This window comes from Xenopus laevis, chromosome 6S, assembly GCF_017654675.1.
Source record: "Xenopus laevis strain J_2021 chromosome 6S, Xenopus_laevis_v10.1, whole genome shotgun sequence".
Lineage (NCBI taxonomy): Eukaryota > Metazoa > Chordata > Amphibia > Anura > Pipidae > Xenopus > Xenopus laevis.
In genome coordinates, this window is record NC_054382.1 from 59810987 (window position 1) to 59829061 (window position 18075).

At 37.5% G+C, this 18075-nt stretch overlaps 1 long non-coding RNA gene across 1 annotated transcript in view; it reads right to left on the bottom strand.

Annotated features, from left to right (window-relative positions):
• The window catches only part of LOC121395079, a 61445-nt gene extending 44579 nt beyond the window's left edge, over nucleotides 1-16866 (bottom strand). Inside the window, exon 1 of the long non-coding RNA XR_005962237.1 lies at nucleotides 16678-16866. This is a non-coding gene — a long non-coding RNA (uncharacterized LOC121395079). The remainder of the gene's footprint in view (nucleotides 1-16677) is intronic.
• Nucleotides 16867-18075: the final 1209 nt, after the last annotated feature.

Sequence of the window (18075 nt, forward strand, 5' to 3'; positions counted from 1 at the left end):
AAACCCCAAATTATTTTACTGAAAAACAAGGAATAACTTGAGGAAAAAGAAACTGTGGGGGGGGGGGGAAGGAAGAAACCGGTAGAGAGGCAGATTATAGTGAAGCATTTACCAGCAGACCCGAATGACTATGAAGATTCTCATTTATCCAGGTCATGGTATATCTAGTATAAGTAATTCTAGAGCAATCTAGACAGCTGATGTTACTACATAATAAATAATTCAAATAAATACATGTACATGTATGGGATCAGTTATCGGGAAAAGTCCATCTCCAGTGGACTCCATTTTATCCAAATAATACAAATTTTAAATAATAATTTCCTTTTCTCTGTAATAATAAAATAGCACCTTGTGCTTGATCCAAACTAAGATATAATTAATCCTTATTGTAGAACCAGCCTATTGGGTATATTTAATGTTGACATGATTTTCTTAGAAAAGATCCCTTGTCTCTTTTATTTTTAAGTTGTAGTTCAACATATCCCTGTATACAAAATTACACTCACAGAATAAAACAATTAGTATCGCAGATAAATTTCTTATCTGTCCTTGTGTTTCGCTCTCTGTCCTACTCCATGTGTGTTCAGTGCTCAGAACCAGTTCCGTGCTGGCAATCAGTCCCTCTGTGGTCCAGATTTCGAGCTCTCTCAATTCACACTTGTTTTTGGAGTAGTTTTGGATGAATGGACAGACTCCTCGCTCTTATCCAACACGTTTCGCGGACTCCGATTGACTTTCTCAAGGACTTCTTGTCTCCTACATCACTTCCTTCCTATTTATTCTGGTCATCATTAACCTTTACCATAACATTTTTAAACCATTGTATTTAATTTGTAAATCCAGTAAGTTTCCTGTCTTCTCAACCTATTAACCCTATCTCCACCTCTCTCATCCTCCTCTACCATTTCTATAACCATCACTCTTAACCCCTCTGAACTTCCATTGTGACATTCTCTACAGTGATTTGACAGTGAATGGGTTTTTAACTCTTTTTTTTATATGTCTTAAATGTTCTAAGAACCTAGTTTTCAGTTTACTAATCTTTCTGCCTACATACTGCAAGCCACATACACATTGTATCAAATATATTACAAACATGATTACATGATTTTTTGTCACATTTGTACATCCCACTAGGTATCTCATTTTTCCATAGTCTCTTCTGTGGTTTTTGTTTTTTTTGTTATATCACTGGGTGCTATCATATTTTTAATGGTTCTCGCTTTTTTATACACAATTTCTGGTCTCATTCCTATCATATCTCCTAGTACTGGATCAGTTCTGAGTATATGCCAATGTTTTTTGAACATCTGCTCTATTTTTCTATGATCTTTACCATACTGTGTAATAAATCTCAGTTTCCATCCATCCATATCTCTTTTCCGCTCTTTGTATTTCAACATATTTTTCCTTGGGATTTCTTTTATTTTTTGTAATGCCAAATCTAATTCCTCTCTAGGGTGTCCTTTCTCCAATAGTTTCTGTATTACAACCTCTGCTTCCTCCTCAAAATCTATACTGCTTTTACAGTTTCTCCGTACCCTTCTTAACTCACCATATGGTATATTTCTCAACCACCTTTTCTTATGATGTGATGTTGTGTGTAAATATCCATTTGAATCTACCTCTTTTCTATTGTTTCTCACCATTATTTCATTGGTTCTAGAGATATAAAATCTCACATCCAAGTAATTAATTGTTTTCTTATCATAGTTCATAGTGAAATTTAAGTTCCAATAATTTTGATTAATCTCCCTTACAAATTCATTTATTCCATCCACAGGGCCCTGCCAGATGAATATCAAATCATCAATGTATCTTTTATGCACTTAGTATTGTCTTTAAACCAATTAGATTTGTATAGTACTTGTTCCTCCCAGCTGCAGAGCGGGGAAGTGAATATTATTCAAACAAACGGTGTTCTCTACTAACCTCATCTCCAGGAGAGCAGCGGGGGTTAAATTGATGATTTTCTTGTAGACTTAATGAAGCACAGAAAGATCTGTTATTCAGAAAACCCCATTCGTGTCCCATACCTGTATATGGAAATACCAGCAACTCTGCCTTATTTGTAGTGCAGACCATTTTATACCTTGTCAGGTACAGTAAACTTGTGTACATTTTCTGATGGTCTGTGTGCTCCCTCAGAGATAACCTGACCAGATATAATGTAGCTTTAATTGTTACAGTAAGAAATGTGGAAGTAAAAGACAGAACTATGTTCATTAACTGGCTCATGTGACCTATGATACCGTATGTGTGCCCTTGGTTTATTTGTGTACAAGAGAATCGTATGATACCAGGTAGTGACCCTTCGTACTTAAAATGACAATTTTCTATTTGGGATGGAGTATACTACTAAAATAGTATTTTTTATAGGAAAAGGTTTATTTACTGTAGATGAAGCAGGGTTTTCAATATGAGCTGTTTTATGTAATATATTTTATAGAGATCTACATTATTTGGGGACACAGTGTTCCTTTAAGTTGAACAATATTTTATAGCTCACAATGTCTGCCCATTCCGTGCAGCTGTATATCACTATGAAGTTCCACCTGGTAACCCACTGCCCTTCCTATGTTGCTGAGCTTCTACTGCCCACCTACCACATCCATGCTGCTCAGGTTGATAGCCAAACTGAACTACCTGCAGCCTTTAATGACCTGTACCTCAAACATTTGCTAAATTACAATTTTCTGCTCCCTCTCTCAGCAACTTGCTCATCCAACCTGGTAATAGCAATTGTAGCAGACAATAGAGTCCAACCTGGCAATCTGTTTATGCAAATAAGATCCACAAACAGGCTGCCACAAGTATATATTATATTGGAATGCCACAAGTTATCGAATATAAAAACCTAAATCATGCACATATTTAGCAATAGGATGCTTACGCAAGCCTCACCAAATACTGCTTTAAGGTGTAAGAGGAACTGAAGGTTATAAAATGTTTGTTGTATGTTTAAAATATATGCCACTCATTGTACTGTACCTGGGCATTAAGAGGCACTGGCAGTTTCATGTTTACTTTATTTTTCTTCTAAAGGAAGATTGTAGAGGAAGGGGAGGGGTAACGGCCATTTTGCTTGCCGGCTGTAGAAGTGTTATAAAGAGTTGTTATAAAAGATAAATCTGGCTTAATGGAACTGTAAAGTCTCCAGTTACAGTGGCTAGCCTGGTATCTGGTAGCACTTCCCTCTTTAAAGGGATACTGTCATGGAAAAACATGTTTTTTCCAAAACACATCAGTTAATAGTGCTGCTCCAGCAGAATTCTACACTGAAATCCATTTCTCAAAAGAGCAAGCAGATTTTTTTATATTCAATTTAGAAATCTGACATGGGGCTAGACATTTTGTCAGTTTCCCAGCTGCCCCAATCATGTGACTTGTGCCTGCACTTTAGGATGGAATTACTTTCTGGCAGGCTGTTATTTCTCCTACTTTATGTAACTGAATCAGTCTTAATGGGACTTGACTTTTACTATTAAGTGCTGTTCTAGATCTTCCAGGGAGCTGCTATCTCGTTACCTTCACTTTGTTCTGTTGTTAAGCTGCTGTTAAGCTCCAACTTGCAGTACAGCAGTAAAGAGTGATTGAAGTTTATCAGAGCACAAGTCACATGACAGCTGGGAAATTGAAAATAGGTCTAGCCCCATGTCAGATTTCAAAAATGAATATAACAAAATCTGTTTGCTCTTGAAAAATGGATTTCAGTGCAGAATTCTGCTGGAGCAGTACTATTAATTGATGCGTTTTGAAAAAACATGTTTTCCCATGACAGTATCCCTTTAATGATTGTTTAATGAAGTTAAAAGATAAAATAAAAATCTCTGTGATTGTGCTTCTGCACAGTACTTTTACAAATACTGTATGACTCCATTTGGTTTTATTAGAGGAGAAGAAATGCAAATAATCTCAGTTATTATAAAAGGAATGGTATTTGACATTTCACATTAAAGCCTTTTTGTATACTCCCCCACTCTTTATGCAAGTTAATAAAAAGTGAGTGAAAGCTTTACAACCGATAATATGGTGCTAAGCAGTTTCTATTCTCCCATCTCACGGTTTTGGAAGATAATTACTTTTGTCATGTAGTTTTAATCATTTACTTCATCTTACATAAAATTAAACTGAAAAATATCTATCAGGACAATCTGTACAGTTTAATTTATTTGCACTTAAGACAGACTGAAGTGTCATTATATATTCCATGGTTCTTTCCTGCGACGAGTACAAACAATTATGCTTAAGTAGGAAGTATGAACATACAACTACAGTAAACTGCATAATGCTATATAATACACAAAAGCCATGAATATCTTGTAAATTATATCCTTATAAACGGTGAGTAGTGATGTCATCAATTATAAACGGTGAGTAGTGATGTAATTTCTGTCACATGACTCACTAGAATTTGTGTATTATAATTAATAAAGTACCCCCAGTTGTAAAATATGAGGATATTATAAGTTACCTCGGAGTTCCATGACCTGTATAAAACCACTCGGCCTTCGGCCTCGTGTTTTTATATGGTCATGAAACTCCTCGGTAACTTATAATATCCTTATATTTTACAAGAGGGGGTACTTTATTCACTATATATTAGCATATTGATCTTAAAGAACTGTTTCCTGAAATTTAGTGTCTTTGTTTCCCCAATGTATATTTGACCAATACAACAAATACATATATATAGGTTAAAACATTTATATAGGGTTAAGCCACATTACCATGTAACTAGGACGTCTGGTCCTTCTTGCCTTTACTGATATCCTGATCCAAATCTCCATCCTCATTTTCCCATACAGTATTATGCTCACATTTTTATGTAACCCACATTCCACATAACTGCTCTCTGCCCCTCCCTCCATGCCTAGTTTAAAGTCTTTTCCAACCTTCTAGCCATCCTCTGCCCCAAAAGAGCTGTCCCATCATCATTAAATGCAGACCATTTCTGACAAAGTACCTGTAGGCGATTTTCAGCCTAATTCTCCAAAAACCAAATCCCTTCTCCATATTCTTAACCATACAGTATTATCAATAATCTACTCACTGCACCAAATCCCAAAATCAAACCCCAGGCAAACAACAAACATTTGGCATGTAGATCCTTGCGATAACTTTCTTTTTATTTCTAGTACTACTCCTCACAACTGTACTAGAGCACCTGCCCCTTGAGAGTTAGCTTTCTTTATTCAAGCAAGTTATTCACCCAGATAAATATTTTGGTGTGTACAAGTCACCCTGCCCTTCTATCCTACTTCCCTTTCTACTAAGATTTACTTCCATTGTCTCTTCTTTATCCATTAAATCAGGGGTCAGCAACCTTTATTATCAAAAGAGCCATTTTGCCCCTCCACTAAAGAAAAAAAAGTCTGGAGGCGCAAAGTATAACACAGCTTAAAAACTTAACTTATATAATTATTAAAATGCTAGTGTGCTTATCTGTTTAATGTGACTTCTGTTTCTGAAACTCCATGAGATTTTTATTCAGCGTGTTTAAGTGATTTGTCATATCCACCATGAAATAAAACGTTTCCAGCCAATCAAGGTCTCCCAGTTCAGGATATCTGAGGCCTTTACTTTCCAAGAAGGATTTCACATATTCCAGACAAGCATTGAAGCGTTTCAGCACGTCTCCCCTTGACAGCCATCAAACTCTGTTGTGCAGCAGGAGATCCGAATATGCGATCTTGACTTCATCTAACAATGAACAAAATTGTTGGTGGTTTTACCTAATTATTTTGTTCACTATCTTCATAACGAGGTTCATCACTTCCACACATTCAGGGGGAATGTTTGAGTGCACAGCGGTGCAAGATGCAGTGAAACGTCATAAGCTCTCAATCCAGTGACTTTGTAAATTCACAAAGCCCTTATGTGCTCCTCTCATACTGGGTGCACCATCAGTAGACACTGACACCAGGTGAGTGGTTTTATTCCTTTGACTTTTAGACAACTCAAAGCAGCCTCACAAATGTCTTGTCGCCGCGTTTGGCCCTTTAGCGGTACGAGTTCAAGCAGTTCTTTCTGCATCCCATCAGAGTTCACATATCTGCATAAGAGTGCCGTCTGCTTAATATCATTTACATGACTTGACTCATCACAGGCAATTTAATATGCTTGAGCTGGATTGATGTCATCAATTTGCTTACTGGTGATGTTTTTTTGCCATTTTAATGGCCCTGTCCTTGACGATCTTTGCAGAGAGAGCAATTTCTTTAAGTTTCTGAATAATTTTCGGTTTGTTTTTGAATTTGGAGCATAGATGCTCTGAAATGTTTATGGACGATTCTTTCATGTATTCTCCATCTGTGAACGGCTTTCCCCCTCCTTACGATCTCATGGTCTACCACAAAACTAGCAGCTGTAGTTGAGTTTGGAGAGTTGATCTACTTCTTGAAAGTATGTTTGCTCTGCTCAACTTTCCGGAGTAGTAATCACTCTTTCGCTCATCTTCAGTTGGGTACTTATTACAAAATGTGCTTGTTTTGAAAATGTCTTTCAACGTTAAATTTTTTGTTGTTTGCTAATTTTTCGCCACATATCAAGCACACAGGCAAGCAAGCATCATTGGCTGTGAAGGCAAAGGAATCAGTCCATGCAGAATTAAACTCTCTATTTTCTTTTGAGATTTTTCTTTTTTGGGATGTATTCATGGTTAGCTTACCTGGTTTACAGACTCAGTATGGCTGTCCCACGGAGGTTTATTATAAGCCTGTGGCGATCGGGAGCTGTGGACACACATGAGTGACTAGTCAAGGGGCCCTTGGCAATAAAATTGCCCTATAGCTGCACTAGTGATACTTGTGCAAATGTGCTGCGTTTTGTTACAAGGCAGGAAAAGTCACGGTACAGAATTTCAGTCACGGGGGGCCTGCTTTGGGACTAGTGGTCCAAAATCCAAGGGGAAAGTAGATCGGCGTGTCCTTGAGCCTTGGATTAGGATGGATAGAGATGTGAGAAAAAGTGGTTTGCAGCCAGTGAGGCACCCTCTTTTACAAGCTCAGTGTAAGAGCAGGCTTGGGGCACAAGGGCTGTATCTGCAGGTGAGTAGGCGTTTCCCTTTTATTCTGTAATATGCTCTCTAATATAATTTATAATTTATATAATCTCTAGTAATTAATAAATGGTGAGGAGCGAATTTTTTGGCACACGGTCAGTTTCACATGCGACAAAAACAAAACTGACGTGCAGTAGACAAAATTGTCTCCCATAGACTAATATATTTTGCTACAAAAAAAAGTCGCTGCTGCAACAAAAATTTCGCCCATAGACTTAAATGTGTTAAGCAAATTTTTCAATGAAGCGAAACAGGACTGATTCGCTCATCACTGTTAATAACACTAAGGAGGTAATTTTTATAAGAGTGCATGATGGTTTTGTGGACAAGAGCTAATAAAGCAACAGCAACACTAAAAAATTGTGTTTTAAATAAATGGCAATATAATGTACTGTTGCCCTGAACTGGTAAAAATTGTGGGCTCAGGTGCTCAGCGTCCTCCAGGCACCCCCTCCCTCCCGAAAGGTTATGCAAATATTTTCTTAGTGGAGCACTAAGCCAGTGGCGTAACTAGACCCCTAAGGGCCCCGGTACAGAAATTTACACCTGGGCCCCCCTAAAAGGGTTGTTTACCTTTGAGTTAACTTTTAGTATTATGTAGAGAGTTATATTCTGAGTCAATTTGCAATTGTTTTTCATTTTCAACTATTTGTTGTTTTTGAGTTATTTAACTTTTTATTCAGCAGCTCTCCAGTTTGGAATTTCAGCAGTCTGGTTGCTAGGGTCCAAATTATCCTAGCAACCATGCACTAATTTGAAGAAGAGACTGGAATATGAATAGAAGAGGCCTGAATAGATAAATTCATCATTAAAAAGTAGCAATAACAGTAAATCTGTAGCCTTACAGAGCATTTGTTTTTTAGATGGGGTCAGTGACTCGGATTTGAAAGCTGGAAAGATGTAGACGAGGAAGGAAAATAACTCAAAAACATTAACAAGAAATAATGAAAACCAATTGAAATGTTGCTTAGAATTGGCTATTATATAACATACTAAAAGTTTACTTAAAAGTTACATTCAAAAAGGACATGTAAAATTGAGATTTCACTGTATTATAATGATATAAGGGATAATGTACCTTCTACTGTAAATGATAAGGATATTAGAAGTCACTGAGGGGTTGTTCTGTGACCATATAAAGACACAAGGCTGCAGGCTGAGTTATACAGGGAACTCTTAGTATGTATTATAATATTATTTATAAGGATATATATAAATAATTAAAGACACAAGGCTTCAGGCTGAGTACCACTCATGTATTCTAAAATTTACTATTCAGGCCTGGGCAAGCACTAGAGAGGGAAAAATTCCTTCCTGACTAAAAATGGCAATCGGACCAGTCCCGGGATCAACTTGTACTATGAGCTATCTTCCATAACCCTGTATTCCCTCTGAAAAGACATCAAACCCCTTCTTGAAGCTTATAGTATGCATAGCATACCTTGTTATCCAATGGACTCTTCTCCATTCTATTCTCTCCTTGTTCGATCTTCCACTTTTCCTCTTTACTTGTTCCCTTGATTTAAAGGACCACTTCTCCTTTTTTTGCCAGTTTTCCACCTAGCCAGCTTTAATAATTTAACATTTTTTCTTCATATTTTGTTCTTGTTCCCATCCCTCAGTGGTTCTTCTCTGTTCCCCCTCCTCTACACTTTTTCTCTTCTGCTGTCCACAACTATTCCATTTTCTTTCTTGTATGCAACAATTTATCTACCCCTCTTTCTGTACTTGCCTTTTTTAATATACCTCCTTCTCTCCACTACTTCCTCAGTAGTCCCTTTCCCACATGAAATTTTTGATAACGTTCTCTTTATGCAGTCACAGTCTGCAATACTGGCAACAACACTCAGACGCACACAGGCACACTCAGACTTAGCCACACATACACTCAGGCACAAATGGACTCAGGTACACAGACTCATGCACACATACACAGACACTAAGGCAAGCATACACACAGGCACGCACAGACTCAGGCACACACAGACTCAGGCACACATACACACAGGCACGCACAGACTGAGACATACACAGACTCAGGCACACTTATCATCTCCTTTTTTTTTAGCGGTTAGTGCTCCAGGATCGAGACAATTACACTTGCAGCTGGGCGGCATGCTGCCCTAGGCCCAGGCCTTTTGCAGTCTCGCTGCAAATCCGGGCCTGGGTGCTCTTGCGTCAGAGACACAACAATAGTTTATATAAACAAGATGCTGTATAGCCATGGGGGCAGCTACTCAAGCACTGGATACCCAGTAGATAACAGATAAGTTCTAAAGAATCCCATTGTATACTACAGATCTTATCTGTTATCTGCTGTGTATCCTGTGCCTTTTCTTCTTTTTAAGCTTTGAAAGGCTGCTCCCATGACCACACAGAAGCTTGTAACCAGTGGTGTAGCTACAGAGGAAGCAGACCCTACTGAGCACAGGAGTGTAAGGGGCCCAGTAAGGCCCTAAGTCCAATTTTCTCAGACTCGCTTTAATCTGGTATGGTACCTATGGATTAGCAGAAAAGATGTTGTAATTCCTATATTTAAAAAAGATTGACAATCTCAACCTGGCAATCATAGGCCATTAACTTTCATCCATGGTGGGGAAATTATTTTAAGACTTGTTAAGGAAACATTCAAAGTGTTGTCCTGATGAATGGCATTATGAGCAGTACTCAGTATGGCTTTATGAAGGAAAGGTCAAGTCAGACAAATTTGTATTTCATGATGAGTTAAATAAGATGCTGGACAGCGGGGAGGGGTGCAGTAAGTGTGATGTATTTGGATTTTGCCAAAACTTTTGATACTGTGACCCACAAAGGACTGCTTTCAAAACGAAGGCTATTGGGCTTAATGAGGACATTTGCACATGGATAGGAAACTGGCTACATGATCGGGTACAGAGGGTGGTTGTTAATGAGTTAGTTCTTAGTAGGGTCCCTCAGGGCTTCATATTGGGTCGACTTAATTTGTACATTAATGACTTAGGGGAGGGTAAGTAATGTATCAGTGTTTGCAGATGACACAAAGCAATGCAGCCCAATTAATTCCATCCAAGATTTTGACAGGTTGGCAATCTGGGCGGCTAAGTGGCAGATGAGATTCAATGTCAATAAATGTAAAGTCATGCATCTGGAATGTAAAAATATGAGAGCCACTTATACCCTTAATGGGACTGCACTAGGCAAATGTATAATGGAAAAGGACCTTGGAGTCCTTGTAGATAATAAACTTGACTGTATCAAGAAATGCTAGCCAGCAGCTTCAAGGGCAAAAAAGGTCATGAGCTGTATTAAAGAAGAACTAACCCCTAAAAATTAATATGGTTAAAAATGCCATATCTTATATAATGAACTTATTTCAACAGCCTAAAGTTTCAGCTTGTTATCAGCAATGATCCAGGATTTCAAACTTGTCACAGGGGGTCACCATCTTGGAAAGTGTCTGTGACACTCACATGCTCAATGGGCTCTGAGCAGCTGTTGAGAAGCTAAACTTAGGGGTCGTCACAAATTATCAAGCAGAAAATGAGGTTGTCCTGTAATATAAGCTGATGCTAAAGGGCTGATTATTAAATTCTGATGCTAATTGCACTGGTTTCTGTGCTGCTAAGTAGTAATTATATGTATTAATTACTAATCAGCCTTATATTGAGACATTTCTATTCTATGTTTTCTGTATATTGTGAGTGAGTCCCTAAGCTCAGTAAGTGACAGCAGCACAGAACATATGCAGTGAATCAAGAAGATAGGTAGCTACTGGGGCATTTTTGGAAACACAGATCTTTACTGCTAAAGGGCTGCGGTTGCCTTGGGCTGGTACAGAAGCACAAAACATCATGTACAACATTTCTACCTACTCCATTAGTTAGGCTTTAGTTCTCTTTTAAAAGGGGTATAGATTGGCAGGAGGAGGTGGTTGTTCTATTACTGTACGGAGTGCTGGTAAGGCCCCATCTAGAATATGCAGTACAGTTTTGGTCTCCAGTGCTGAAACGGAATGAACGGCTAAATTTGAGAGGGTCCAGAGAAGGGCAACTAAGCCGATAAAAGATATTTTTTTTTACAGTGAACTGTGAAGAATTGGAAAAGTGGAATTGTCTCCCTGAATCAGTCGTGCTGGCTGATACATTAGATAGCTTTAAGAAAGGGTTGGATGGCTGTTTAGCAACCAAGGGAATACAGGGTTATGGAAGATAGCTCACAGTACAAGTTGATCCAGGAACTAGACTGAGTCAGGAAGGATTTTTTTTCCCTCTATGGAAAATTGGAGAGGCTACAAACAGGACTTAATTTATGGTTTTAATTTAGTGAGAAAAAGGTTTATCACATGAAAAGGTAAGAAGTAACCAATGTGGAGCGTTCCAAAGTAAATGCTTACCGCTATAAACGGTGGGTCCAGGTGCACTTGCCCCAGACCATCAGCAGAAGGAGTATGCACGGAAATATCAATGCAGGCTGGCACATACCGAACCATAAACAGTTAAGAAACAGGAGTCTGATATTAAATAGTAAAAAGATATCCATTCTGAACTGTTAAGAATGGAAATAAAATGGACACTTTACTTAGGCACGACTTTGCTATGTTTAATGTCACTTTTCTTGGTCTCAATGTTTACTGTGTTCATATGCATATTTTCCTCAATTAGGCTGCAATTGTAAATCAATATAGCTATTTGGGTTTTGTTTTATCAGGTTCCGAGAGGCGGTTTATGATTGGTTTGTTAGCCCCTTCCATACATCCCCTTGGCTTTTACTCCTTTAAATACTTTGTTAGTTGTACCATATGATCAGCCTATGAAGAAGTGTCCCCTGGTGACAAAACGTATCAGGTTTCTATTTTAATTTTGGAAAATAAAATTATTTTTTTTTACTATTTAGTATCCGGTTCCTGTTTTTGAGCTGTTTATGGTTTGGTATGTGCCAGTCTGCTTTAGTGTTTCTCTTCCTAACAAACACAAACTGTCCCTCAGAAACAAAGAAAGGTTTTCTACTATTAGTCATGTGACTTCTTCACCCATATTTCAGCAATGCAAATTACATCATATTTTTCATCCAGTGTCATTACCTTCCAATTTACCAGCCATGCCTTAGCATTTGCAAAGTTACATTTGATAATGAAACCAGCTTTTAACTTGTGTAAATACAACTTCTGATGCCCCCATTCAAATATTCACACCCTTTCCCCCTTACTATGCCCAAATCCCATCTAACCTATCTGCAATAGAATTACTCACTGCTCCTTTCACCATATCTAGTTTAATCTAAAATCTTCTCGCTATTCTTTCCCCCAAAACACCTGGACCATCATCATTAAGGTGCAGCCCATTTCAGATAAAAGGTCTGTAGCTTATTGAAAAATCACCCAGTTCTCAAATAAATTGTCCTCCGTACACTATTTTCTTATATTTCTTATAAATGAATCTCTCTATGTTCCTGCTGCCTTCTTAGTGTAGCACATAGAACAAGTGATATCTCTGATAATTACATTAAAAGTCCCCAGTTCCTCTAAATTTGTATTTGGTATCCATGTGTACCAAGACTGTGAGGTCTTCCCCAGCCCCTGTCCATATTCCTAACAGCAGAATTCCCTATAACCACAACCTGACTTTTCTTCCTAGTGCCTTTCCTGTACTAGGCCAGATGTTCCCAGGGCAGGATTTACCATATAGATGCTCAAGAGCCTGTGACCAGGGCAGCGGCACTCAGATGCCTATATGGTAAATAAAACTTTTACTAATCAAAATAGGATCCACTGGCAGATATGTTATGATTAATCTGGTGGTGGAAGGGGGCAGGTGAGGTGTATTGGGTACCTGGCTGGTCTGCGACAGATGAAAGTGATGTAATGCACTCATTTCTATACTGCATGTGTGCCAATGGGCGCACTGAGTACCTAGAGTGGCACTGGGCAAAAATACTGCACTGGCTGTCCCTCGGGGTATTCAGCTGCATACATGCCTGTTCAGATCCATCCTGCCCAGTATCTTCACCCAACAATACAAATCTTGTTGTTGTGTACAAGCTGTTGACCAGCTACACTGCTCTTCTGTCTGTTTACGGGGATAATATTCCATTACAAAATTCTGCTGTGACCTTCTTCTTCTGCAGCTTCTAGGGCTCATTCTGTGGCCAAAAACCTGGTTACATAGTTACATAGTTAACTTTGGTTGAAAAAAGACCAAAGTCCATCAAGTTCAGCCCCATCAAATGAAACCCTGATCCCTCTATACAAAACTACATATACCCATATCTATACTAATGTAACGCTAACTTGGGCTATACAGTCCAAAAGGAGTTTATGTCCAGCTAGTGAGAGGAGCATGGGTTACATGTGAAGTTACACTTCAGGCTAGGGCCTTCACTAAGTGGAAGATTTCAGGAATGGTGTAGTGTGACTACATCTCGCAGGCTACTGTGCAGTAAAAAATAGGAATAATGGACACCAGGAAGTTTTTATGATGAAACAAAAGAGTGACAGTTTATTTGTACATGACAGATATTCTCAGGTTTATTTACAGTCATGAGGTATATGCAATATATTGGCAGGCTGAAACAGGTTGGATGACACAGCTGAGGAATGTGACTCCCATAGGCATTGTAGTCAAGCAGTAAGGAACATCACAAGGCAGATATACCTTTAAGTGGTCCAGATCCCACCCAGCGGAATGGTCAGGGAGAAGGAGTCTAAGCGCGACACCCTATCAACTGTGGTCCCTTCACTAAAGGCAATCTAGGAGCCTTGGGAAGCTACAGATCCTTGATGGAGCAGAACACTGCTTTTGCTATCTGTACTCTATCTCACTCTCCTAGAGAGTCTATGACAGATATAACCTATATCTAGCTAACCTCGTTCATGGGGTTCCCTGGTCCCCAACTAGACTAGACACTAGAGGTACTGGTCCCTCTAGGGCAATGGGCTTTTGCCCAGCAACTAGGGAAAAGGAGGAAGGGTATTTAAAGACATAGGGGCATTTTAACCCTATGAGTCCATACACTATAGATTTTAGTATCACAATAGCCTTGGATATTATGCTTGTGCAAAGCTATTGTGATACTAATATCTATTGTGGCCAACTATAGTTCATTACAGCAGCAAAATTTATTAAGTAGATTTTATATAAGAATGATGGAGACTGTAGGTTAGAAAAACCTAAATGGCTACTGCTATGTCAGCTGATCAGTTAGGGAAAATCTGAAAAAAACTCTCCTCCATTTTTGGCATCAGAAATTGAGAAATGTCTCGTTTAGTACTACAAATACTACATAAAAGGTGACAATGTATACCGATGATACACTCTTGTTTTTAGGAAACCTGTATTCCACTTTCAAAGCTGCACTTTACATAATAAATCATCACTCCATAACTGGTAGAAACCAGGTATTTTTCCACTTGATGATTTTCAACCACATTTTAATGAACTTCCAGCAGAATTACAATGGGTACCAATTTTCAGATATTTAAGGGTAACCATACTCTGGGATATAATATTTTTATAGCTATTTTGATCTCTTCTCTCTCATTTTGGTTTTTTGGTTAACCAAAAATATCCATATCTTAACAGTTCCTTTTGGTAACTAAAACACATCAATCAATAAAGGGGCATTACTGCAAAGTAGATATCTACTCCCCAATAGCATGTTTTTCAGGTATCTGGAATCTGCTCTGACAGCAACATTTGAATAAGTAGAGAGAGACCTTTATCCAGAAAAATCAAAGAAAGGATGTAAACTGAAAGATTGTCTAAGCCCCTATCCAATTTCTATTATGTTCTGTCCAGAGCCGAATTTGTCATTTTCTAAAATCTTCAAGATATAGGAATACAGGATATTCTATTAATAAACCCAGAAACATAGAATGACATTTTTTAATCCATATATGACCACCACTTATGTGTCAAAGACAAGCTTTTACATATAACATCATTAACGCCACATACTGTAAATTACATCTAATAAAGCATACAATACCTAATATTTAATGCATATTTAAATGCAGACACCTGCAAAGTTTCATCATATGGTATGGCAATGTCTCCAAATTCACCAGTTTTAAAGCATGATCAAATTACCTTTAAAATGAGCCATTAGTCTCAATAACACTTGATAAATAAAATGTATAAATAAATATAGTAACTTGAATGTATATTTTTAATTTTCAGCAGGTACTTACAAAGTTATCCTTATTTATGTTGTAGCATCAAAGTACTACATCTCAGTTTTAAAGTATTAAAAAAGCACAGATGTTCTAAATAACAAGGGTACAGATATCTTGTGGTCATGTAAGAAAAAATATTATTCCACAAATTTAAATTCCATCTCTGGAAAACAGAAATCATTCTAAAGCTTTAATTAGAATACCTATGTGTGTGTGTGTGTGTGTGTGTGTATGTGTATATATATATATATATATATATATATATATATATATATATATATATATATATTTAGATATATATATATATAAATTGATATACTTGAATAATAAGTCACAACAATCAATAGACAAACCATTATAGATACTCTATCCCTGTAATGAGCACTAGAAAAAAGAGGCCAAAACTGGAGTATGCGTGTTTGTTTAGTCAAGTTTTGATTGATCTTAAACATGTGTAAACATTTGTGTTTACAATGGTCTTGTATTTGCCTATTTTACACGAACAGTTACAGTCATACATAAGCAAACTTTTAAGATATTTACCGGAGTGTTAATACACCTGGCACAAAGTTTGGGAAGTGACTCAACTATATATATATATAGATATAGATATAGATATATAGATATATAGATATATAGATATATATATATATATATATATATATATATATATATATATATATATATATATATATATATAATGTAGTAACTGACCACCAATTTTTCTGCTTCATAAGTTATTAATGCATTTAAACTCTATTACTCTCATTTAATAGACCGGGGATAGAATGATATAAATGGTGAGAAATTTCTGCTGCTGCTGCACAACTCATATATAGCGAATATCTCTGTAAAGTGTATAAAATACACAATAAAGGCATTGTTAATGAAAGGAAGATAGGATTTTTCTCTACAGTGCAGGCATGCCTCTCAAGTAAAAAAACCTAGCTATTTCTCATGATAATACAAATGCCCACATTCCTAAACAGCCACTACTGCAGCTTAAAAATTACAATCTGCCTAAAACATTTCTAACCTTCAGTAACACATCATCCTATAGTTTTATGTCACATAGGAAAGAAAATAATATACAGTGCTTCCTGAGATGCCGCTAACAAGTCACATAGTATACCTCTACAAATCAAACATAATATGAATTTATGGTGTATAATATTTTTATTATTATCCATTAGTTATTTAGCACCAATAAATTCCACAGCGCAGAAAGAGAATATACATCAGTTCTAACCCCAATGGAGCTTATGATCTTATGTAATAATTCACAGTTTTGGAATCACTATGGAATATTATGCCCATAATACCAATATAGGTCAGATTCCAGATGTACCATTAAATTAGGTCAGCTGTAAACATTTTGAATGGACATAACATGCAATCGTCATAGCAAAACAATAAAATATGTGTTCTCCAATTTGAGAACAGACACAGACTCTATTTTTACCTTTGGTATAACTGGAACATCCAGATTTCTGATACTGCTGCAGACAGAAGATATGGTGCAATGTCTAAGTGTCTGCCTCTCTGAATAATAACATGATGATTCAAACCCTTTTGCTAAGATTCGGTTTTCCTGGTACGTTGCCTGACAGGAGCTGTTGTGGATGGGAGGGGGGCTTCAAGTTTGCTCTCTAAAGGAAAGTACTTTTTTTTTCTTACCTTCACTGTCTCCCCTCCAGCACAATCTTCATTGTTGTCTTTTCATTTCTTTGTATTCCTGTCCCACTTTCACTCTCAATTACACCCTTTCTACCATGGTAACCTGTTCTTTGCAACCCTGATATCACTATCTTGATACCATGCTTAGATTACATGTATTTTACTGGATTTCTTCCATTTGCTGTTCCCTCCCTTCTGTTCTACTCCACTGACATGCATTTACATGTACATTTTCTCTTTAAATTCCATTTAAAATGTTCCTTTTACTTCCCGTATTGCTTGTTAATTTCATCTACTGATCTGTATCTCTGCTAAGTACTATAACAGAGCTTGCACATGTCGCTTTTCACTTTAGTTATAGGCATATGTTGAACTTGGTGTGATAAGTGCTTGTGTTTAGGGCTTGTACTGGGATACTTTGTTGTTAGATCCCTTTTTGTTGTATTACCCCTAACTTAAGCGAAGGAGCATGGTGTCAAAATATCTTGGGAGCAGAAAAGCAATCCACTCAACACTGCCTCCATCCTCCAAAAATAAATGTTTTCCTATTTTTCACTATTAAAGAAGCAATTTTGCTTTGTGACTTCAACAGTCACAGTATTGCTTATGGCACATAGTGGGGCACGCTATGTTATGAGTCAGAAAAAAAAAATAATGTAGGGTTTCCCCTAGGAATTACAGAATCTTAGGGGTCATTTTGCAGCATTACGGGGGGTAGCAGCTACTAGGAAGAACCACTGAAGTGGGAGTGAGATGTTACACTTGAGGTAAATAATGGAGGTAGGCATGCCCTTCCATCCACTTGGTGGATGGAAAGGCATGGTAGATGGCACACCTTGCCCAAAACAGATTTGTCATCTCAGGTGAAGATGCTGGTGGGCGGAAACAGCTCTAACTGGCATGTATGAAGTAAGCTGACTCTCAGAGCACCATAGGGGGCAGATACTCTAGTAAAGGAAGGGGAGGATAGATTTTGTCCTCACTACTTATTAACCTGAGGCAGTATGTAGTTCAACATTCAGATTAACATTTCCACACTCAAGTAAAAAACACTGAGGGTGAAGTGTGTAGAAATATTAGGGCAAGGGAAACTAGAACACAAATGAAAAACTGCAATAAGTACAAGAAGAATATTGCAATAACAACCATGTTAAATAAATACACACAAACATGTGTCTGCATG